This window comes from Magnolia sinica, chromosome 11, assembly GCF_029962835.1.
Source record: "Magnolia sinica isolate HGM2019 chromosome 11, MsV1, whole genome shotgun sequence".
Lineage (NCBI taxonomy): Eukaryota > Viridiplantae > Streptophyta > Magnoliopsida > Magnoliales > Magnoliaceae > Magnolia > Magnolia sinica.
The window spans coordinates 45,713,928-45,737,870 of NC_080583.1; the positions used below are offsets into that span (position 1 = coordinate 45,713,928).

General features: G+C 39.1%; 1 non-coding gene across 1 annotated transcript; it reads right to left on the reverse strand.

The window, feature by feature from the left end:
• Nucleotides 1-23,192: 23,192 nt before the first annotated feature.
• Nucleotides 23,193-23,266, reverse strand: TRNAM-CAU (transfer RNA methionine (anticodon CAU)). The gene has a single exon. It is a non-coding gene; the product is annotated as a tRNA-Met (tRNA).
• Between the last annotated feature and the right edge of the window lie 677 nt (nucleotides 23,267-23,943).

The following is a 23,943-nucleotide window of genomic DNA, read 5'->3' on the forward strand; positions in this document are numbered from 1 at the left end:
AGAATGATCGAGGGACCTTCAACATCATCGAAATTTGAATGTCGATGATATCGATAGACTGTCAAGGCATCGATAAATCCAAAGGATTTTCGTTTAAGCTTACTAGATAGTTTCTATCCCTGTTCGATGCCATCGAAACCATATTGATATCATCGATATTTGAATATCGATTCTATCCAGTGCCCCTTGATCGCAGATAAACAATCCTGAAATAATTGCTAGAGAACTTATACGCCCATGACCGATAACATCGAGAGTCTTCTGATATCATTGAGATTTAAACTTCGATAGTATCGCGAACGACTTCTATATATTGATTTATATGTGATTTTCTTAAGTAAAAACAAGGGCATCGGAGATCTGTCTGTCAATATTATCAAGTCACCTTCAATGGACTCGAGATTCAAATATCGATGATATCGATAGGTATATCGATACATCGATAAATCAGTTTAGATGAGTATGTGGTTGCTGGACATATTTTGTCCTCATTTTAATGATATCATTTAAGCATTGAGGACATCGGCAGCACAAGTCGATTCTAACAAACAGTGTATCGATAAAATCGACAAAGCAAGAAAACTTAGAGAATTTTCTGATTTTGAAAAAGAGTTTTCTCAACTTTAAAAACCTATGATGTTCTAGTCTGTTTTAAGGGTTTATATACTTGGTGTTTTGGGACATGGGATGTGAGGCTTAGATTTACCTAAGGCGAGCTTGCACACATCCTGGTTGACGCAGACACTTGAATTGATCTTCCTATAAGGTTCTGCAGTCTATCCGACTCCACACTCACGCTAATTGACAAATCAAGGCACTTTCAATCTCCCCCTTTGTCAATTACATGACAAAATACCAAAACACCTTCGAACAGTATCTAGACACACACATCCTAAATTGTGTGTACATGCATTTTACACAATTTTACAATTGCTAGAGAAACCATGTACACGACCCAGTATCTACTCCCCCTAACTGCAAACTCACCTTATCTTTGTGCAGCTGTTCCCCCTAACACCTGCAACACCATTCAAGCAGATATACGATTTTCCATTCGAGGTGTTTGTTAGAACTGTTCTCCCCCTTTTTGTCAGTCATTGGCAAAGGTGTAGCAGTTGATATTGACTGAAGCTTGAAGTATTTGGGAGAACCACTCATTCAGTAAGCATACATATATAAAGTATTGATGTATAATGATTAAATTAGTTTAAGAAGACAATATTTCTAGAACCTATGTATGCATAGCAGATTAGATAGAGTAGTTAGGATAATCATGAAAATCACATGCACTCCATATCAAAAATGAGATAAACCAGGGGACAGATGAGACATAATTATGGCAGTAAAAATATTGAATTATAATGGCCATATCCATATATCTAAAACACATACTATCACAGATAGCAGAAAATTATCAGTTATCCCAAACAAAAAAAAACCAAGCCCATTTATGGACACCCAGAAATATCCATCAGTATTTAGCCCAACCATGGGCATATACAACAAAACAAAACATAGCCTATGCAAGTTAGAGAGCCATCACATACACCTATGAAAGCATAGAACATCGAAAAAGATACTAATGTTCATACACTGAAATAAGAGTGAGGTCTTTGTGACAGCATTCAAGAACCACGACTATGGTGCAGAGTAGGATGGCGCCATGTCGTCCTGACGGCAGGTCATCAGATCAACCAATTGTTGGACAGTTTGTTGTACTCCTTGGACCAATTCTACCAAGACAGTAAGCCTCTCGTGCACTGAGTGGACATCCTTCAGAATTGCTCTAATCCTATCCAGCTTGAACCATTTGGCATACCCGGGCGTTGACGTTGACGGTGCTGAATCGGGTCCAAGAGGTTCATCTCCGGCCATTTCGGTTCCTTCCATGGGAGCATCCCCTTCACCTTCACCCCTTCTTCTTGAATACCTTCTTCTGGGTCCTCAGGGTACTTGTGAAACTTCAAGTCCATTCTCCAAATGTTGCTTTTGTTGAAGACTTAGAGAGGGAGTACCAGATCAGTGGTTGGTGGGAAGCCAATGGCATTGCATATCATGTTTATGATCCAGGGATATGGTAGATGAAGTCCCTGGATGTATGAATAGCATTTACCAACTGATAAACAAGTAGAGTCAGAAGATAGATCTTTGTCCCTTTGGCGATTGAGTACACTAGCATGGTCATAAAACCTGTGAGATCGGACCGGTTGGTACTTTTGGGATATATATTTATGGTGAAGATACCATGCAAAACCCAAAATATTGGTTCCATGTACCTAGATTTCAATGCATTCCCTTAATACAAGGGGATGTCCCTACCATAACAAAGATACTTAGTTACCATGGACTGAATTTCAACATTGTCAAGGTCCATTTCCGGGAGACCCTCAAGTGTCATTGTCAGTCCAAGGATATTTGGCATTATAGCAGGCGTGATCAGCACATCGTCACAATCCAGAGAGACCATGATGGAAGGAGGATCCGACACCGGTGTGTGACACACAGCAAGGAAGTTGCATGTTCGTTCGAGTTGGCGTGGCCCACCAAAATCTAGAACAGGTAACCAATCGATTGCAACAAATAGGGATTCGAGATTGTATGATTTTAGACAATCCCTGTCTACCATTCTCTCATGAATGAGCTTCCTACCCATGTATTTTAGTGGATGTGAAGTTACTCCAGTCGGAGGTGATGCTGGTGTTTCAGACTAGGACCCACCACGTGAAGTTTGTCGAGATCTTTGACGGGTGGGGGTCCCACGTTCTGGGGCCTTTGCACTTCCTTTTGAAGCAAGCACTTTTTGTCGAGTGGATCTCGATGCCTCACCCGAACCAGACACTTTTCCCTTGTCTTTTCCCATGTGGACAAAGTGAGGATTTGAAGGATTTAGGAAAGAGGACAAAGCCTAATAGAAACGAGAATACCAAAAAAAAACCCTTGATGATTAGAAAGGTATTACCATACTTTTGGAACTTCTGGGGTTGTCTGACAATGTACCGAGCCACCCAGTTGAGAGGAGCAAGAAGGGAGGAGAAACGGAAACCCTAGAATAAAATCCCTATTTCATGCTCCACCGACGTATATTGGGCAGCATCTATCGATATCATCGATTCTTGTTTCAATGATATCGATACACGCTTGATCAATTTTATCGAGCTTGTCCTCAATATCATCCTTACTCGCGTGCCTTTTCAAATTCTAAAGAGATATCGATGATATCGATTGTTTATCGATTTTATCAAAAATGCACATCACAGTTATATTGAAGTTGAGTATTTTCAATACTTAGCATTCAAACATCCTTTCATGTATACTTACAGTGTATTTATAAATCAATAGTATACATGGCAAAATTATGTACAAACATTGTACAATTCAAAAATTACAAACATTTAAAATGTTCATATACAAAAGTTTGAGGTGAGAAACCTCAGATATATCTTTAAAAGCTCAGTAAAAAATTACACCAGTTTAGCAAATATCCGGATCTAGATGCATGATCTGGACTTGTCTTTTCATGCTTGATATTTCAGGGTAGACAATTTAGTTTTTCTTTTACTACCCATTTTAAGACAGAATTCTTTAGTGTGGTTGATTTAATTTTCAAGGTTATCTCATCCAATTGATCCAATGATCCCTTCATCATGTCTTTCATTTTGGGTGGTGATGGATGAGTGTTTCTCCTAGGTGGACTTTTGACATTTTGTATTTCTCTAGTCGGTTTAAATTTTCCAATATGATTTTGACCAGAGTTATGTAATGTCCTTCTAGATGTTAAGCATTCAAACTTATAATGACCCATATCACCACATAAATGACAAACCAAGAAGTTCTCATATTGCTACCTGAAGCAGCAAGTTTTTCAGTTGTTGGGGCTTTATTTTCAGTTTTTGTTTTAGTTTTCTCATACCCTAGGCCACTCTTGTCTCTTCCTTGTCTTCCCATCCCTAACAATTTTTTGAGCTTTTCACCACTCTGGAGATACCTATTTTCATCTTCTAATAATTCAATTTGTTTGGTAAGCTTTGATGAGTCAGTTTTTAGGGATAGGTTGATTCTTTCCAACTTGTCATTATTTGAATAATATTGTTGTAGATCATCAATTAGATGTGAATTGATTTCCAATGTTTTGTTCAAATATTTTTACAACAATTCCTTCTTATTTTCAGACATTCCAAGTCTTTTAAGAATATTGATGCTATGAATATAAAGTTGATTGTAAGCATCTTGTAGCTTGTTTTGTTCTTCTTCTTCTTCTTCTTCCTTTTCAGTTTCCTCATTATCTGACAGAGATGATTTAGTGGCTTGCTGTTCTATCTCATTCTCAAATTCACGGGGGATGTTGGAGTAGTAGAGATCATAAGAATTTTCAAGGATTTCTGGTCTCCATCGCTCTCTGAGTCACTAGATTCTGAGTTTGACTCTTTTTGACTCTTCTGTATCATCTCATGTGGCAGCCATCGCCTTGCCCTTAATTTTTCTGTTTGGGCATTCTGTAGATAGGTGTCCATACTTCTGACAGGCATAGCATTGTGGTTCTTTAGTCTTTCTACCAAATTTGCCTGTAGAGGATTTGTTGTCCAGCTTTTTACCTTTGGAGGGATGACCACAATTCTTCTGAAAGAATTTCCTGAATCGTTGTGCCAGCAAAGCCACTTCCTCATCTTCATCATTTTTTTCACTTCCACTATCCTCATTTGTAGTTTTCTTTGAAGTTTTTAGGACAGTATTTTTGGATTTTTGGGCTTGTTTGCAGTGTAGTTCAAAAGTTTGTAGGGAACCTACCAGTTCTTCTACTTTTATTTCATCAATATTCCTACACTCTTCAATGGTTGTTACTTTGGGATTAAACCGTTCCAGCAGTTATCTCAGTATTTTCCTATAGATTTTAGGAACCGGAACTTTTTCTCCCAAACCACCCATGGAGTTGCAAATGATATTTAGCTTAGTAAAAAACTCCATAAAGGACTCATGCTCTTCCATTCTGAGACTTTCGAACTATGAAGTCAGGAGTTGAAGTTTAGATCTCTTCACAGTGCTTGTGCCTTCATGGGTTGTTTCCAATAGATCCCATGCTTCTTTGGATGTCCCACACATACTTATTTGATTGAATATATCCTAGGACACGGCACAATAGATGGTGTTCATAGCTTTAGCTTGAGCAATTTGTCTTTCTTTATCGAACGTCGTCCACTTCTCTTTGGGTTTGGGTTTTGTGATGGTTGTGCCACTGTCAAGTATAATTTGTTCAGATGGTGGCACATATCCACTTTCAACTATATCCCAAACATCATGATCCAAAGATCTTAGAAAATAGTGCATTCTAGCCTTCCAATATGCATAATTTGATTCATTAAATACTAGAGGTCTAGTGACCGATGAGCCCTCTCCTTTAGCCATATTCCCAACGTCAATCAAGATCACTCTCTAGGTGGTGAAGCCCTTAAAGAGAGACCCTCTCTGATACCAATTGAAATTACGGTAAAGACCGCTTTAGGTGAAGTAGGAATATGTCAATATATCCTAGAGGGGGGGTGAATAGGACTTTTAAATTTTTTAATGGTTTATTTAAAATCCTATTGCACTAATCCTAACAACAAGCTCATATTAGGATTACTTCAAAAGTAACTCTACTAGCTTCCAAGCCTGGTAGAGGATCTAATCGCGAACTATTTAATAAGTAAACAATACGCAAACTAATTTATGATGGATATGACTATGTATGTGTGTGAGGTGTGATCTCAGATATTCAGATATGAAAATATTAAAGCAAATCACACAAACAAAAGAGTAACAATCTCAAACACGGTCATTTTTATAGTGGTTCGACTACTTGTCTACTCCACTCCCGGCAACCGCACTCAACCCTTGAGTGTACCAGATTTCACTAAGGAGGTTTCACAGCGGTTCACCTCAAACCTAAGGTTTTAAATCAAGTTCACCTTCAACTTTTACTACCTATACTAAAGCTTACTTTTTATGCTCTCACGAGCAAGGGTCAACACAACGCACCCACTTTTAAGCACACTAGCCAAGAATCTTCCATAAGACCCTAACTGAGGTTTCACACGGTTCACCTCTAACCTAAGGTTTTAGACATGTTTACCTTTAACTGGATGTTTATGCTCTCCATAAAGTAAGGGTCCACACAACGTACTTACTATGTACACTCCCGCCGGAGGCCTCCTACGAGGGCTTGCAAGGGTGAGAAATACCTTAGAACCAATCCTACAGAGGAATGATCAAAGGGTTCTCTAGACTCTAGTTACTTACAGATAAGTGGATGAGTCCCATTCAGCGCATTGACGAAGATCTCCTCTTTGTTGATGAAGAATCTTCGACTTCCTTGATTCATAACACAAATGCTGTACCAATATGAGGCTTCGGGTTAGGTCAAGGTTAAGATGGAATTCTACTCTATAAAATGTTTTCCTATACGGAAGATAGAGTGATTCCGGTTATGCATTCTAGGCATCCTAGCTTAATAATTTTCCATTAAGGTAGTAGCTGGAGGATCCTCGAATGTAGAAGTTCATTCGCCAATCTACTCTATTGAATGTCAATGATGAGGGTGGATTGGAGGATGAGCTTCCCTGAGAGAAATGGCTTTGGGTATATGATCTAAGGTTAAACACTCAAAAGTACTGTCTTCTTTCTTTACCAGCAACAATAGACAAGCTTTCTTTATATAGGCAAAAGGTTCCAACAGATATAAAATGGTCACATTTATGATAGAGTTCAATATCATCAAGCAGGGTCGATATCATTGAGTGTATACTCTCGATAACATCGACTGACCGCTCGATGAATCAAACTCAAATGCCATACACTTTTGAAACCTTTTGCCAGCTGGTCGAGGGAATCGATACAAGCATCAATGTCATCAAATTTTGAACTCCAATATTATCGATAGTAGGATCGATTCCTCGACACATGAAAATGAGAGAGAGTTGCTATGAAATATTTCAGGTTTACAAGAATGATCGAGGGACCTTCGAGATCATCGGAATTTGAATGTCGATGATATCGATAGAGTGTCGAGGCGTCGATAAATCCAAGGGATTTTCATTTAAGCTTACTGGATAGTTTCTGTCCTTGTTCTATCCCATCGAAACCATACTGATATCATCGATATTTGAATATCGATTCTATCGAGTGCCCCTCGATCACAGATAAACAATCCTGAAATAATTGCTAGAGAACTTAGGCGCCTATGACCGATAACATCGAGAGTCTTCCAATATCATCGAGATTTGAGCTTCGATGGTATCATGAACGACTTCCATATATTGATGTACATGTGATTTTCTTAAGTAAAAATAGGGGCGTCGGAGATCTGTCTGTTGATATTATCGAGTCACCTTCAATGGACTCGAGATTCAAATAACGATGATATCGATAGGTATATCGATACAACGATAAATCAGTCCAGATGAGTATGTGGTTGTTGGACATATTTTGTCCTCATTTTGATGATATCATTTAAGCATCGAGGACATCGACAGCATAGGTCGATTCTATCAAACAATGTATCGATAAAATCGACAAAGCAAGAAGAATTTTCTGATTTAAAAAAAATAATCTCAACTTTAAAACCCTATGATGTTCTAGTCTGTTTTAAGGGTTTATATACCTGGTATTTTGGGACATGAGATGTGAGGCTTAGATTTACCTGAGGTAAGCTTGCACACATCTCGGTCGAACGAAAGAGAAGGAGTTCCTATGGCTAAAGCTGGTCACCTTTGCATCTCGAAGAGGGGGATGGCACCTTTGCTTCAAGTGGTCATTTCATATTATTCTCCTGAGCCAGTGGGGGTAAGAAGGATGTTTCATTGATCAATCAATTCAACGGGAAGAGCTGAACCCTACCCTTGATGAGAGGAATAGGGCCTTTAATGCCTAAAAAACCGGAATGGAATAAAAGCCTCTAACGGTGTGCCTTTCATACTCCTCAATACGTCTTGGTATCTAATACTCGAATATATGCCTTTCTTTAGACGGCTCACGCTTTTGGCCTATATCTATGAACCAGATAGGAGTTTGTATTAGAATAGTCCCCCGTTCCTCAATAAGAAGAATTCCTTTAATGATAGTTAGTGGTGACTTATTTCTTGAGGCTCCACTCGCCTTACCTTAACTGACCAAGGGAAAGGTGCTTTTTTTAATGGTAGTCAAATCAATAAGAGTTGATATGAGTGTAGTTATTTTGAAGAAGTCATTTGATAGGAGTTTGTATTGGAATTGTCTCCCTTCGAATACGTTCCTTAGGAAGGTCCCTTGAGTGTCGTGGTTGGGTGCCCGTCAATGTTGAATTGAGAAAGAAATTCAGGTTTGGGATGTTTATCAATCAATTCTAAGGCCCCCTCCCAGGGCATTTCAGGCGATATAAGGCACTACTAGAAGTGGAGTAAGCAAGGAAGCGAAAGCCCCTATCATACAAGCGACCAACCCATCGATCCTAACCCTCGGAAGCAAAGGAAATGGAGTTGGGGCATCAGTAGGAGTAGAAGAATCTGATCTAACACTAGGGGCAATGAAAGAATTCGATTATCAATTCCTATGCTTGCAAGCTACCTATTATGATTTTATTCGTCACCAACCATTTCCGGTGACTCAAGCATAGCATCTTTCCCTAGGCCCTTGTCATTTCCACAATCAGCAGTTCCATCCCCTTCGTCCAATTCTACTTCTTATCCCATCGATACCTCAAGTCGACATAAGAGAGTAATTGATTAGCCCAATCATTGGAGCCGTCGGAATGGGAGTAAACGTAGCTGGGTCGGATTACTCCTTTGTATATATAACGCATGTAGTAATTATTAAACACCTAGATCAGGACCTTCATCGAATGGGTGGAAGTTGGCGACAGGGCTTGCCTAACCAGATACACGAAATTGGGAACTCCAGTTTTGTGGCCGAGTGTGACACATGCCAGCGATCGATGAAAATGTACCATGACATAAGGGGACAGTATTTTTGGGCAGGGATGAAGCGCCAGATCACCAGTTTTGTGGCCGAGTGTGACACATGCCAGTGTATCAAGGCCAATCATCAGAGACCTCCTGGTCTACTATAGCTGTTGAGCGTCCCGATGTGGAAGTGGGAGCATGTGTCGACAGATTTCATTATGGGCTTGCCGAGGACTCAGCACGGTCATGATGCCATTTGGGTCTTCATTGATTATCTGATGAAGTCGACACATTTTCTTCCGATTCGTGTGATTTGGCCTTTGGACCAGCTTGGAGGTTATTTATCGAGGAGATTGTGAGACTGCATGGCATTCCAGTCTCGATCATTTCTGACCGAGACTCGAGGTTCACGTCTCAGTTTTAGAGGAGCTTTTAGAGAGCGATGGAGACTGATTTGCAGCTCAGCACCGCGTACCATCCGCAGATCGATGGCTAGACTGAGAGGGTTAACCAGATCCTTGAGGATATGCTTCAGGCCTGCGCGATTGATTTTGGGGGTGGCTAGGATAAGGATCTGTGATTGGTTGAGTTCGTATACAACAATAGCTATTAGGCGACCATCGGCATGGCTCCTTTTGAGGCACTATATGGTAGACCATGCAGATCACCAAGTTGTTAGACCAAGGTTGGAGAGCGCCGTCTCTTATGTCTTGATCTTGTGTAGGAGATGTCAGAGGTTATTAATATCATCAGACAGAGGATGCGCACAGCTCAGAACCGGTAGAAGAGTTTTGTTGATCGCCAGCGTCATCCCTTAGAGTTTGATGTAGGAGACCATGTGTATCTCAAGGTCTCGCCCATGAAGGGCGTAGTTCGATTTGGAGCGAAGGGCAAGCTTGGCCTGAGATTCATAGGACCTTTTGAGATCACTGGGTGCATTGGCGACGTGGCCTATTGGCTTGCCTTGCCAACTCAATTGTTTGGCATCCACAACGTTTTTCATGTCTCTATGTTGAGGAAGTGTGGGTCAGACACCGTTCCTATTATTGATTGGCAGCCGTTAGAGGTTTAGGAGGACGCTTCCTATATTGAGCAGTCAGTTCGCATCCTTGATCGGAAGGAGTAGGTCCTCCGAACTAACGTCATTCCATTGGTGAAGGTTCAGTGGGGTCACCATTCTATAGAGGAGGCTTCTTGGGAGCGTGAGACCGAGATTCGAGAGCACTATCCCCATCTCTTTGATGATTGATTATGTGTTGTATTTTGTATATTATCTCTGATGTTATATGATGATGATTATGTTTCTTATTCCTCATGAGTTATGCCTAGCAGCGAGCAGTTCAGTTCTAAGCCTTATATTTGCTAAAGATTCCAATCAGGCATAGCGCAACTACTTCTTACAATCGGACTCCGCTTAGAGAGACTGGAGGAGGCACATTTATGTGAAATGTTAATGTAGAAACTCCTCTTTCATATTTTGGTATAGACGAAGCTCTTGGAATCTTATCCGCTTCGGAGGTTGTAGGAGGTTAATCAATAAGGGAATCAGTTGTTCGTCTAAAACTTTTCATTTAATGGAAATCTGATATTCATTTTTTTATCAAACAATGATCTGATTCAATTCAATAGAAACTTCACTTCTACCCTTATTCCTAAACCCAACCCTAGCCTAGTAAAGGGCTTTTTCAGGTATAGAATCCTAAAAAAAGTAAGGTCACCTTACGTCCTTGAACCGATAACCATCTTTCAGCTAACCTAGCCTCCTCCATCCCTCGGGACCAACTAGGGGTAGTATAGGAATATTCACCTATTGTCCATCAACTACGCCTTTTGGCCTGATCTTAAGCCCGGACTCACCCTTCGGGGACGAACCTTGCGGAGGAACCCTTAGGTTTTCGGGGCATTGGATTCTCACCAATGTTTGCGTTACTCAAGCTAACATTCTTGCTTCTGCTTCGTCCACACTTGCTCACATGAGAGCTTCCCTCTAAGTGGAACGCTCCCCTACTGATGCATTTTAACATCCCATAGCTTCGGCAGACGCTTAGCCCCATTCATCTTTGGTGCAAAAGCGCTCGATCAGTGAGCTATTACACACTATTTCAAGGGTGGCAGCTTCTAGGTAAACCTCTTGGCCGTCTCTGCACCCCTACCTCCTTTGTCACTGAGCTGTCATTTAGGGGCCTTAGCTGGTGATCCGGGCTGTTTCCCTCTCAACAATGAAGCTTATCCCCCATCGTCTCACTGGCCGACTTTGACCCCAATTATTTTGGGGTCATATCTGAAAAGGCCTAGCTATATGTCCTAGAGGGGGGGGGGGGTGAATAGGACAATGCCAAATAAAACTTATAACAGCGGAATTAAAAAGAATATGATAGCTAAAATAAATCACAATGCAAGAAAGTAAAATAGCCTCAAAATTCAGATCTTGAGAGGTTGATACAAATGTTGTTCTAAGGACAACCTTACACCAAAAACCAGAGTTTATGGTAGGACAACCTTATTTCTAGAAAGATCTTTGTATCAAATCTCAAACCGAAGAGGAATACAAAAATAAATACAAACTGAATTGAAATAAATTGTAATCACAAATGTATTGTTCTAGGGACGGCCATACACCATAAAAATGGCAGGGCAACCTTGCTGGAACAACTTTTAAAGGAAATTGAATATCAAGCTGATAAAGGAATAGCATAAACTAAATTCTAAACTATTACAAAATTTTCACAATGCTTGAATTAAATGATTACAACATTCACCACCATATATTCATCCCACAAAAGAATAATTAAAGATCAGAAGTATAAATCATTCAACCACAACACAAGGGATTATAGTGGTTCGCCTATGTGTTCACCAACTGTTAAACAACAGCCACACAAAATGCTACTCCACTCCTAATATCCTCACACAGGGGATATTATCGTTCACTAACAAAATAGGTTTTCCCAGGTTCACCCAAAACCTTTACAATTGTGTCTTTGTCCGTGGGCTTACACAATTAAAAAACCCCACTTCTAAGTTTTCCTGGCTCTCCTCAGATAACCAATACAACAAGATTTTTAGGGCAAATCTTGAAAGAAACCAAAACAGAAAGGAATTTACAATTAAATGTAAAATACCTGATTATCTCCTTCGTTGTAGCAGCCCAGTAGAACCAAATCAGAGTAGATGATTGAATGTCCAAGTTCAATGTCCAGTACTCAATTACAATGGTTCTAATTCTAATAGATTTTAAATTAAACCAAATAGGGCTTGCCTTAATTGATTTTGATTCAAAAGAAAGGGAATAACAATTCCTCTTATCAAATTAGATTGGAATAACAGAAACAAAATCAATTAAATAAAGCTAAGGAAAGAGAATATTAAATAAGCACACTTAGCTTAGATGGAGCACAGAATCATCTCTCAGAAGTTCGACAAAGATTGGCTTGAATGGATTAATTAATTCGATGATTTCTTCTGAGATTCGTGCACTATTTATAGGTGAGCAGATCGCGTCTTCGATTGGTCTAGGGAGATCTTCGACTAGTCGAAGCAATAACAGATATTTGAAAGATCAGGCGTGATAAGCTTTGACCATTCTACGACTGGTCGAAGGTCTCCTTCGACTGGTCGTAGGTCACCTTCGACTGGTCGAAGAACCTGAAAAACATCGCTGGATTTTGAGTCGAAGTTTTTCGACTGGTCGAAGATGTAGTCAACACTGTTCCTTCGACTGGTCGAACAGATTCCTGGACTAGTCGAAGCCTAACAGATTTTATTCGAAATTTGTAACAAACTTACGACTGATCGACGAATTTCTTAGACTGGTCGAAGCAACTCTAGGACTAGTCGAAGAAGGCCTAGGACTAGTCGAAGAACAGACCAAACTTATGTAAAATAAACATTCGATTTATGTATCCAAAGTGACTTACTTCTAAGGTCAACCTAAGGTCAGTCAAACCTCAACTATGAAGAAAGGACATTGAAACATTAGGAACTAGTGACCTTGAAGTATGAGTCTTGAAGTCTTGAGTTCTTTACAAACTGCCTTGTACTCTTCTTGAAGTCTTGCATCTTGAGTCTTATCATGTGAGCAGTTCTTGCATTCAAGATTGATCCTTGTACTTGTGAGCTTAGCTTGTTTATGAATGTTGATCCTTGAGAGAGCTTCACTTATGCAAGTAATATATAACAGTGATTTTGGCACCATAAATTTGACAACAGACAGGGATATAAACTATAGCACTTACAATCTCCTCCTTTGTCAAATTAGTGACAAAACACATAACCAAGATAAACATAAAGTAAAACAACTGGTTAAAGAGTTATGAACAAGATAAACATAAAGTAAAACAACTGCAAATCAATATTCAATATTCAACATTCAACATTCAACCAGTTTCATTCAACTAGTTCAAACATACTCCCCCCGAGTAACATAACCAATGCTATTCCTCTCACAATCGCACCGTTAAGAACAAACCATTCTCCCCCTTTTTGTCACAATATGACAAAGGAAACAACAATAAAGGAGAACTAAATAAAGGGATATATGAGAGTAAACATGAGGAGTTATGAGAGTATAACAAAACAGTGATAGAGAAACTCAGCATAGCTTCACATAGAATAAATATCCAGCATAAAATATAGATAGTATCCAACTCAAAATCAGTCAACCAGGTGCTAAGTTATAAAGTTATTACAGACCAGAAGTCTCATATAAACTAGTCAGAACCAGAACCAGATGACGGAGCAGGAATAGAGGGATCAAGTTGGTGCATGCCTTTGTTCATTCGCCTAAGATATTTGCGCATGTACTTGAATTGTAAATCATGAGCAACAGACATGTTTTTCATCTTTACATTTATATTCTCAACTTTATCCTCTAATGCACTAAGACGAGCATCAACATCAGATGGTTCAAAATCTGGATCATTTGTTGAGTCAGAATCTAGTTCCTCAAAAATGTCATCCATATTAATGTCATCACCAGCTTCTTCATGACCACCACCACCACCACCACCTTGTTCAGGAAGTAGATCCAGCTTCATCTTATTGATATTAGTATTGTTGAAAATCAGATGATGGATAGGTGTCTCATCAACCGGCATATCGACTAACATATGTGTAGCCAATACAGTCATTAAATAGGCAAAAGGAATGTCACTATGACTAGGATGGAGTCTAAACTGAAGAATGAAATGACAGATTAAGGATGGTAAACAAATCTGAGTACCATTGGAAATAGCATGGATAACACGAACCATAAATGAAGTCAAGTCAGTTTTATTACCCGAACGAGGATGCAGATTAGACACAAAGATTTTGTGGAGAATTTTGTACTTGGGCAACAAATACCTTGTGGGAAGCGCATTCTCTTTTTGTGTCCATTGAACATCCATGTTGCACAAATCTCTAGTGAGCATGCGTTTTTCAGACATTGAGGGTTTATCAGTTAAGTTATGGATAGGAATACCCTCATCATTCACAGGAATGTCCATAAGGGCTGAAATTAAATGACGATCAATATCAAAAGGCCCTTCTCTAGTAGATATTTTAAAAGTTAAATTATCCTATGAGAAAGTACTAATACATGTAAACATGGATTGGGCAATGGACCGGTATGCAGGCCCACCCCAATGTAATAAGTTAACCCAACCTACAGCTTCAAGCATAGGAAGGATGTCAAAAGGTCCAATATGATTAACATCAACAGGATGTTCAACAATAACATTACGTAATCTAATGTCCCTAACATAAGATGGATTATCATTGGGAACAAGAAGATGACGCTTAGAGATAATGGTCGATCTGGAGGAAGAAGAAGGACCACGGGAAGTAGTTTTTCTACCTCTAGAAGCCATTTGCAACAAGGATATCAAGGAAATAAGAAGTTGCAAAGGATTAAGAAGTGGGTTTACACAAAACAGAATTTTCAAAATCCAAACCCCAAATCTCAATGAAATCCAAAATACAAAGCTTAAAGCTTGAAAAGTAAACAATCTAGACACAAATCTGTAAGAAAAATGTGATTTGGAACACTAACCTTGAAGAACATGAAAGATGGGTTCGACAAGTCGAAGCTCAGCTCCTTAGAGAAAAAAAACGGAATGAGGAAGAAAGCAAAAATCCCCAAATTTTAAGAGATTCCCGAGTTCTACGACTGGTCGTGGATATCTACAACCGGTCGAAGGTCGACTAGTCGAGTATACTCACAACTGGTCGAAGAATGTCCAAAAATTCATATTTCTTGCAAATTATACAAAAATTGAAATTCAATCTAGCAAATATATACACTATAATGCAAGTAAGCATAAATAATCATTTTAAAACGCACATGCCAAGATCAAATTTCATCTTTTTAAACCTGCTTTTATCGAGAGGTTTTGTGAAAATTTCAGCTCGTTGATCTTCGGTAGGAATATATTCTAGAGATATAACTTTTTCTTCTACTAATTCCCTTATATAATGAAATCTAATGTCAATGTGCTTAGTATGAGAATGCTGAATAGGATTTTTTGAAATATTTATCGCATTGGAATTATCACAATGTAATAACATAGAATCCTGTTTAATTCCATAATCACTTAGCATTCGTTGCATCCAAACAAGCTGTGTACATGCATTACCAGCTGCGATATACTCAGCTTCAGCTGTTGAAAGTGATATAGAATTTTGTTTCTTATTAAACTAGGAAACTAGACAATTTTCAATGTAAAAACAACCACCACTGGTTGATTTTCTATCATCTAGATTACCAGCCCAGTCAGCATCCGAGTACCCAGCTAATTGGACACTGGTCTCATGAGGATACCAAAGACCGAGATTTACAATACTTGCAACATATCTAATAATTCGCTTGACAGCAATCAAGTGAGATTCTTTTGGATCAGATTGATATCTTGCGCAAATACCAACACTTAGAGAAATATCAGGTCTACTAGCAGTTAAATATAACAAACTACCAATCATACTCCGATAAAGTTTTGAGTCAACATTTTTACCATTAGATTCTTTTGAGAGTTTCAGGGTAGTACTCATAGGAGTATCGAAATTCTTGCCATTCTCAAATCCAAATCTCTTGATTAGATTCAAAGCATACTTAGATTGAGAAATGAACATTCCTTCAGGTTGTTGCTTTACTTGCAATCCAAGGAAATAAGTCAATTCCCCAACCATGGTCATTTCGAACTATGATTTCATCAAATCTGCAAACTTAGTAGTCAAGTCAATACAAGTTGATCCATAAATGATATCATCAATATAAATCTGCACCATTAAGATATGATCATTATGTTTTTTAACAAACAGAGTTTTATCAACAGATCCCATTTGAAAATTATGACTTAAAAGAAATTTCGTTAGTATCTCATACCATGCCCTAGGTGCTTGTTTTAATCCATAAAGTGCCTTTTTAAGCCGATATACATAATCAGTATTTTTAAAATCTTCAAAACCCATTGGCTGTTCAACATAGACTTCTTCATGTAAATCGTCATTTAGAAAAGCACTTTTCACATCCATCTGATAGATCTTTATCTTTCTAAAACATGCAATGGATATAAATAGTTTGATAGATTCAAGACGTGCTACTGGTGCAAAAGTTTCATCGAAATCAATCCCTTCAATTTGAGTATAACCTTGTACCACTAGTCTAGCCTTGTTTCTAATTATATTTCCACACTCGTCAGACTTATTTTTGAAAATCCATTTTGTTCCAATGATGTGTTTATCTTTAGGTCTTGGTACGAGATACCAAACATCATTTCTTATGAATTGGTTGAGTTCTTCTTGCATCGCAACAATCCAATTCTCATCAGTAAGAGCTTCTTTTACGTTAGATGGTTCTATTTGGGATGTAAAACATACATAATTACATATATCCTCAAGTTGTCTACGGGTGCGAACACCTGTGAGAGGGTTTCCAAGAATTTGTGTGGTTGGATGATCTTTAACAGTCCTCAACTCAGAATCAATCTAATTCGATGAAGTATCGGGTTTATCAATGATTAGTACTTCATCATTATCTGAATTAGAAATTGGCGTGTTTAAGTGATCATCAATGACAACATTAATAGATTCTTAAATCACACCAGTCTTTTTGTTCAGAACCTTATAAGCTCGACTGTTTAAGGAATATCTTAGAAAAATACCTTCATCACTCTTCGTATCGAATTTCCCCAAATTTTCACGATCACGTAAAATATAACACTTGCTACCAAAAACTCGAAAGTATTTAACAGTAGGCTTTTTATTGAACCACAATTCATAAGCCATTTTATTATTATCTTTGCTAGTGTAGACTCGGTTAATAATATAGCAAGCTGTGTTGACTGCTTCAGCCCAAAGATTTTTAGAGAGCTTCATGCTATTCAACATGACATTAGCCATTTCTTGAAGCACCCTATTCTTTCTTTCTACAATTCCATTTTATTGTGGAGTTTTGGGAGCAGAGAATTCATGTAATATTCCTTGGTCGGTACAGAACTTCTCAAAATTGTTATTCTCAAATTCAGATCCTGGACTGGTCGAAGTTTTTCGACTGGTCGAAGATGCAGTCGACATTGTTCCTTCGACTGGTCGAACAGATTCTTGGACTAGTCGAAGCCTAACAGATTTTATCCGAAATTTGTAACAAACTTACGACTGATCGAGGAATTTCTTAGACTGGTCGAAGCAACTCTAGGACTAGTTGAAGAAGGCCTAGGACTAGTCGAAGAACAGACCAAACTTATGTAAAATAAACATTCGATTTATGTATCCAAAGTGACCTACTTCTAAGGTCAACCTAAGGTCAGTCAAACCTCAACCATGAAGAAAGGACATTGAAACATTAGGAACTAGTGACCTTGAAGTATGAGTCTTGAAGTCTTGAGTTCTTTACAAACTGCCTTGTACTCTTCTTGAAGTCTTGTAGCTTGAGTCTTGTCTTGTGAGCAGTTCTTGCATTCAAGATTGATCCTTGTACTTGTGAGCTTAGCTTGTTTATGAATGTTGATCCTTGATAGAGCTTCACTTATGCAAGTAATATATAACAGTGATTTTGGCACCACAAATTTGACAACAGACAGGGATATAAACTATAGCACTTACAATATCTAGTATTCAGAGTTTGCCTCGATTTGGTACCTCTCTCACGGCCCGCACCAAAATAATGCTTTACCCCTAGATGCCTAGTCAACTGCTACGCCTCAACGCATTCTGGGGAGAACCAACTAGCTCTAGATTCAAGTGGCATTTCATCCCTAACCACAACTCATCCGCTGATTCTTCAACATCAGTCAGTTCAGACCTCCACTTAGTTTCACCCAAGCTTCATCCTGGTAATGGATAAATCACCTAGGTTCGGGTCCAGAAGTAGTGACAATTGCCCTATGAAGACTCGCTTTTGCTACGACTCCCTTGGGTTCCCTTAACCAAGCCACTGCCTATGAGTCGCCGGCTCATTCTTCAACAAGCATGCGGTCAGAGATTTCTCCTCCCACTGCTTGGGAGCTCATGGTTTCATGTTCTATTTCACTCCCCAATGGGGCTTCTTTTCACCTTTCCCTCATGGTACTACTTTGTTATCGGTCACCCAGGAGTATTTAGCCTTGCAAGGTGGTCCTTACTGATTCACATGGGATTCCACGTGCCCCATGCTACTCGGGTCAGAGCGTAAGCTAGTGATGCTTTCGACTATTGGACTCTAGCCTTCTAGGGTGCATCACTCCACTACTTCGCTTAGCAACACGATGCTTGTATTGCTCTCCCACAACCCCATTTTCACAGTTTAGGCTGCTCCCATTTCGCTCGCCACTACTATAGGAATTGCTTTTGCTTTCTTTTCCTCTGGCTACTAAGATTTTCAGTTCACCAGGTTGTCTCTTGCCTGCCTATGGATTTAGCAGCAGTTCGAAAGGTTGATCTATTCGGGAATCTCCGGATCTACACTTATTTTCAACTCCCTGAAGCATTTCGTCGATTACTACACCCTTCCTCGTCTCTGGTTGCCTAGGTATCCACTGTAAGCCTTTCCTCGTTTGAACCTCGCCATTAGCGTTAAGGTTATGCCATCCCAAGGTGCTGGTAAATGGAAGGATCTTATCAACGTCCATGAATGAGAAAGAATAGATCAAACTACCAAATTTGAAAAATTGGGTGTTATCCTATACCTTTGTATCGGCTAAGGTAACGAGCTGGAGATAAGCAGACTCGAACTACTGACATCCACCACAGGGTAAACCACGACCTCTTGGGCCTCCCCGACTGATTCTACCATAGAGGCAATAACTCCCCCCAAACACAGCTTACAACTTTCATCGTACCGTGCTCTCCAAAGAGCAACTCTTCTCAAAATCTCAAAAGGTGCTGAGTTAGAATCCCATTCTAAGGATTCTTGCAGTTTCGGAGGATCCAGCTATAGGAGAACTAGGAATAGAGAGATCTTCCACCTTTTCCACCTGACTCTTTGGTCTTAAGAATGTTGGTTTTAAGAATGAGTGATTGCCCTTCTCCAACCCTGACTGCCAACCAGAGAGTGGCTAGTTAATGCGTTCCACTTATTGAACAGGGTCTATGGTCGGTCTATGACCCCTAGATGCCAAAGGCATCCTTGGGGTGATCTTGTAGTTCCTACGGGATGTAGCGTAGATAGGGGGCAGGGTCAACTCCCTAATCAATTACCGTCGGCCCCGATTCTACGGATTAATCTGTTGACTCCTTTGGGGTAGATCGGCTCCCAAAGATGGTCAAGGTCTTTCATATTACCAATCAACCTGCCAAGGAGCTACCATTTCAGGATGCTCCCATATCCATGCAAGATAGATTCTTCTTACTCTTAAGATTAAGTCAGCCGAGCAATGCAAACCGGACCAGGCCCCAGTAGAGAGTCACCTTTCCCTCGACTTCAATCACTCCAAAAATGGCTTAGAGTCGATACGCTTAAGGACGGCTTGTTCCAAGTGCTTTCCTTTCCTGCATTCCTGCCTTTAGGAAGTACTAGATTCAGTCCTTTACCTTTCTATTATTTATAGTAGTTGTAGCTAATAGCTCTCTTCTTTTCTCTAAGCTCATTAGCTTGTAATTTTCATTCCTCTTCTAGCTGTGAGTAGAAAGCTATCCGAGTAGCTTCCCATCTTTCGACCAAGATTTGCAGTTCTTTCTTTTCGTAAAAGGGTCTGCTATCCTATTTCCTATTTAATATAGGCAGCCAGTGGTGGCATCTCCTGCTTATGCCTGCCCTTTTCCTCTTCCTTCGCTTCGCGTCTGCCTATCTATTATGAAGTAGGGAAATCAAACAAAACTAGTTACATCCAAGAATCCTAAAAAGTAAGGTCCTATGCAGTTTATCATGTAATTATAGTTTATAAACTCGATTAAAAACTCTTTCAAAAGTCAAACTAAGAGATATCGTATGTGATCATAGAAACTTGGATCACCTGTTGTGAGATAAGTGTTAACATTTCAGAGAACACTTCTGGCTGAAAAATAGGTCCAAGATGTGAAGGTTGTGATTAGTCCCAACTTAGGGATTGCGGCGTAGAGAGAGATATTAAGTCTGACCAAGAGTCTCCTTGTTGTTCATTCCTTAAGCCTATCTTCCGTTCATGAACAGTATAAGGCATAAGCACTAGACAGAGTACTAACACCAATTAGACATAGAGAGAGAGGTAACTTATCTCTATATGTCTAAGTCCCTTATCCTTGTATGCACGCCTCTAACGAAGAAGGTAGATGACCTAGTTGTCCGTACGCCTTAATACATTCAGGCGGAGTGGTTAGAGTGAGGAGGTGGGAAGATTGAAGAAAGGAACTCTCATAATTTCCTATATAAATAAAATAAAGACTCTTTTTTGAGGGTGTAAATAGTCTTATTCAATGCTCAACACCTAACAAGTGAATTTAAGGACAACGACGATGAACCTAAAGAGGAAGGAGAAGTTACCCCCCCTCAGCCTCCTCATCTTCACCTTCTACAACAACATCTGCTTCTTCACTTTTAGATTCAACACAGATTGAACATAGAACATCACTCCCATAGGAGCGCGCAACAACGGAAGTCTCCTCGTCACTTTCTTCTCCATTTACATTCTCTTTATCGGCTGGAGTATTCGAAGATTCCAACTTTGAATCTTGTATCTCCATTTCCAACTTCCAGAGCAAGAGAGATTTTATCAGACTGGTACCCCATAGGTTAAGCTACATTGACACATTGCCGGTCCAAGCAGCTTTATGTTTCGGGAATGTTCTATGAGTGCTGTTGACCAAAGTCATGGCTTAGGTGCTTTCTCTACAATGGAAAACTCTCTTACGCGCAAACCATATGGAATCAAAAGCTAATGCTGCGGAGAAAATTAGAAGCTTGGTATTGAGGAATTGCGTTAGTCTCATGGGGAGAAAGAATGCTAGCGATCCAGTCTTTTATAGGCTTATTGGCAAAAACTGCAATTTCTAACGGCCAAGATGAGTGCCTCCATAAAACTTGGGTAAAATTACAAGAGAGGAAAAGGTGATTGACACTTTCTATCCTAGTCTTGCATAGGGGGCACGTAAGGTCCTCTTCATCCTGTTCTTGGTTGAAATTCATGAACTTGGCTCTAACTGAGAAATAACGAATGAAATAACTTCATATACAATGATCCGTGATTCCCCGATAAAATAAGAAGATTTCCCCTCTTTTGCAATCAGTTTCGCTACAGCACCTGCTGCTTTAGCTAATTGTCCACCCCCTTTCTAAGTGTGATTTCTATGTTATGTATGGTCATGCCTAAGGGCATATTGGTTGAAGTAGATTCTTCTTTTTGATCAATCAAAACCTCTTCTCAAACTGTACAAGCTTTTTCCAAAAGCATACGGCTTTCTGGATGTAGATGATGATATCTATACAGATGGATCTTATATATATCGTATAATGAAGTACCACATGAGTGATATATAGGAATCCAAATCTATCGAATCAGTAATGTTATGATCTTCTACATCATAGGTCTTCCCGTTCCTTCATCCGGCTTATGTTCTTCATGTAGCATTCAGACCGAATGACTCTATGAAATAATGTCGATACTTCCACATATTACGGGTAATGTAGGAGAGATCTCTATTTTCCCCTAAGGAATCCTTATAATTACCACTTCTTATCGTTCAATTTGCCTCTGACCATCAAATGAAATGTGAATAACCTGTCCTCCTCTCTTTGAAACAAGGGGCGCTTCTGGTTTTGTCGGTGCTTGAAACAATTTTGTCTTCTCCATATTACTATATCTCTAGAGTCAATAATTTTATATGAGAAACTACTGAACTCAATCACTAGCTGTCGTTCCTCTTCAGTTTTCTGTTAAGGTCTATCTTGTAGAGGTACTCAAATTGGATTAGTGATCGATTTTTAGGTTTCATTTTAAACCTAATTGGTTACTTCCAATTACGTAAATCAATAGTTCAAACCGCACTCAAAGGTAGAGCATTTCCCATTTTTACAGGAACTTCTGTACCAGAAACAATGGTATCTCCAATTATAGCCCCTCTGGGATGTAAAATATATCTTTTCTCACCATCCCCATAGTACATGAGACAAATGTACACATTTCAATTAAGGTCGTATTCTATGGTTACAATTCTACCATATATGTCTTTTTCATTCCGTTGAAAATCAATTTTACGGTATAGACGGTTATGACCTCCCCCTCTATGCCCTGCAGTAATGATTCCTCTGGAATTACGACCATTACCATAATGATGTTGTCCATAGATCAAATTATTTCATGAATTGTATTTCACTTGCATTCCTGCTAGCTCTACAAAAAGCTATGGCTCCACTGTGTGTGCTTGAGGTAGAAGTTTTGTATAAATGCATCACCATGCTATTAATTTAATTTAAGTTCTTTTCTTTCTAAGAGGTGGAATAGAATAACCCGATTGAAGCATAATGACCATATGTCTGTAATGCATTGTATGTCCCATAATAGGTCCCATTCTTCTACCCTTTCCCGGGAGTTTATGACTATTCATAGCTATTACCTTGACACCAAAGAAGAGTTCGACCCAATGCTTTATTTCTGTCCTAGTTGATCCCAATTCGACATTAGAAGTATATTGATTTTTAACCAATAACCAAATACTTTTGTCTGTAAATACTATATATTTGATTCCATTCATAAATATATTTTCTTCCCTATGAGTTCTAGTCTCAATAAGAATGCTAGTTCTTACTGTTCATATGTTATGATATGAATATACCACACCAATTCGTTATGTATGGATGATGAGATTCCATTGATACAGAGCCAATTCCAATAGACTTATTGGAGGGTCCCATTGGCGTGCATCCAGTAGGAATTGAACCTACGAATTCGCCAATTATGAGTTGGGCGCTTTAACCATTCAGCCATGGATGCTTAGCGGGGATCCTCGTACATGGTGAATAACCAAATTCCAATTGAAATGAAATCTTTAGGATAAATCAATGCAATTTAGGAGGACTTAATGAAAGGACATCAATTCAATTCCTGGATTTTTGAATTTTGAGAGATATTGAGAGAGATCAAGAATTCTCACTATTTCTTAGATTCATGTACCCAATTCAATTCATTGGGATCTTTCATTCACATTTTTTCCATCAAGAACGTTTTATAAAACTCTTGGACTCTCAAATTTGGAGTATCTTACTTTCATGTAATTCATAGGGTTCAACAAGCAATCAATATTTCACGATCAAGGGTGTAGTATTATTTGTAGTAGTGGTCCTTATATATCGTATTAACAATCAAAAGATGGTTGAAAGAAAAAATGTCTATTTGACAGGACTTCTTCCTATACCTATGAATTTCATTAGACCCAGAAATGATACATTGGAAGAATCTTTTGGCTCTTCCAATATCAATAGGTTGATTGTTTCGCTCCTGTATCTTCCAAAATGAAAAAAGATCTCTGAGAGCCGTTTCCCGGATCTGAAAGAGAGTACTTGGGCTCTCCCAATAACTAAAAAGTGTATCATGCCTGAATCTAACTGGGGTTCGTGGTGGTGGAGGAACTGGATCGGAAAAAAGAGGGATTCTAGTTGTAAGATATCTAA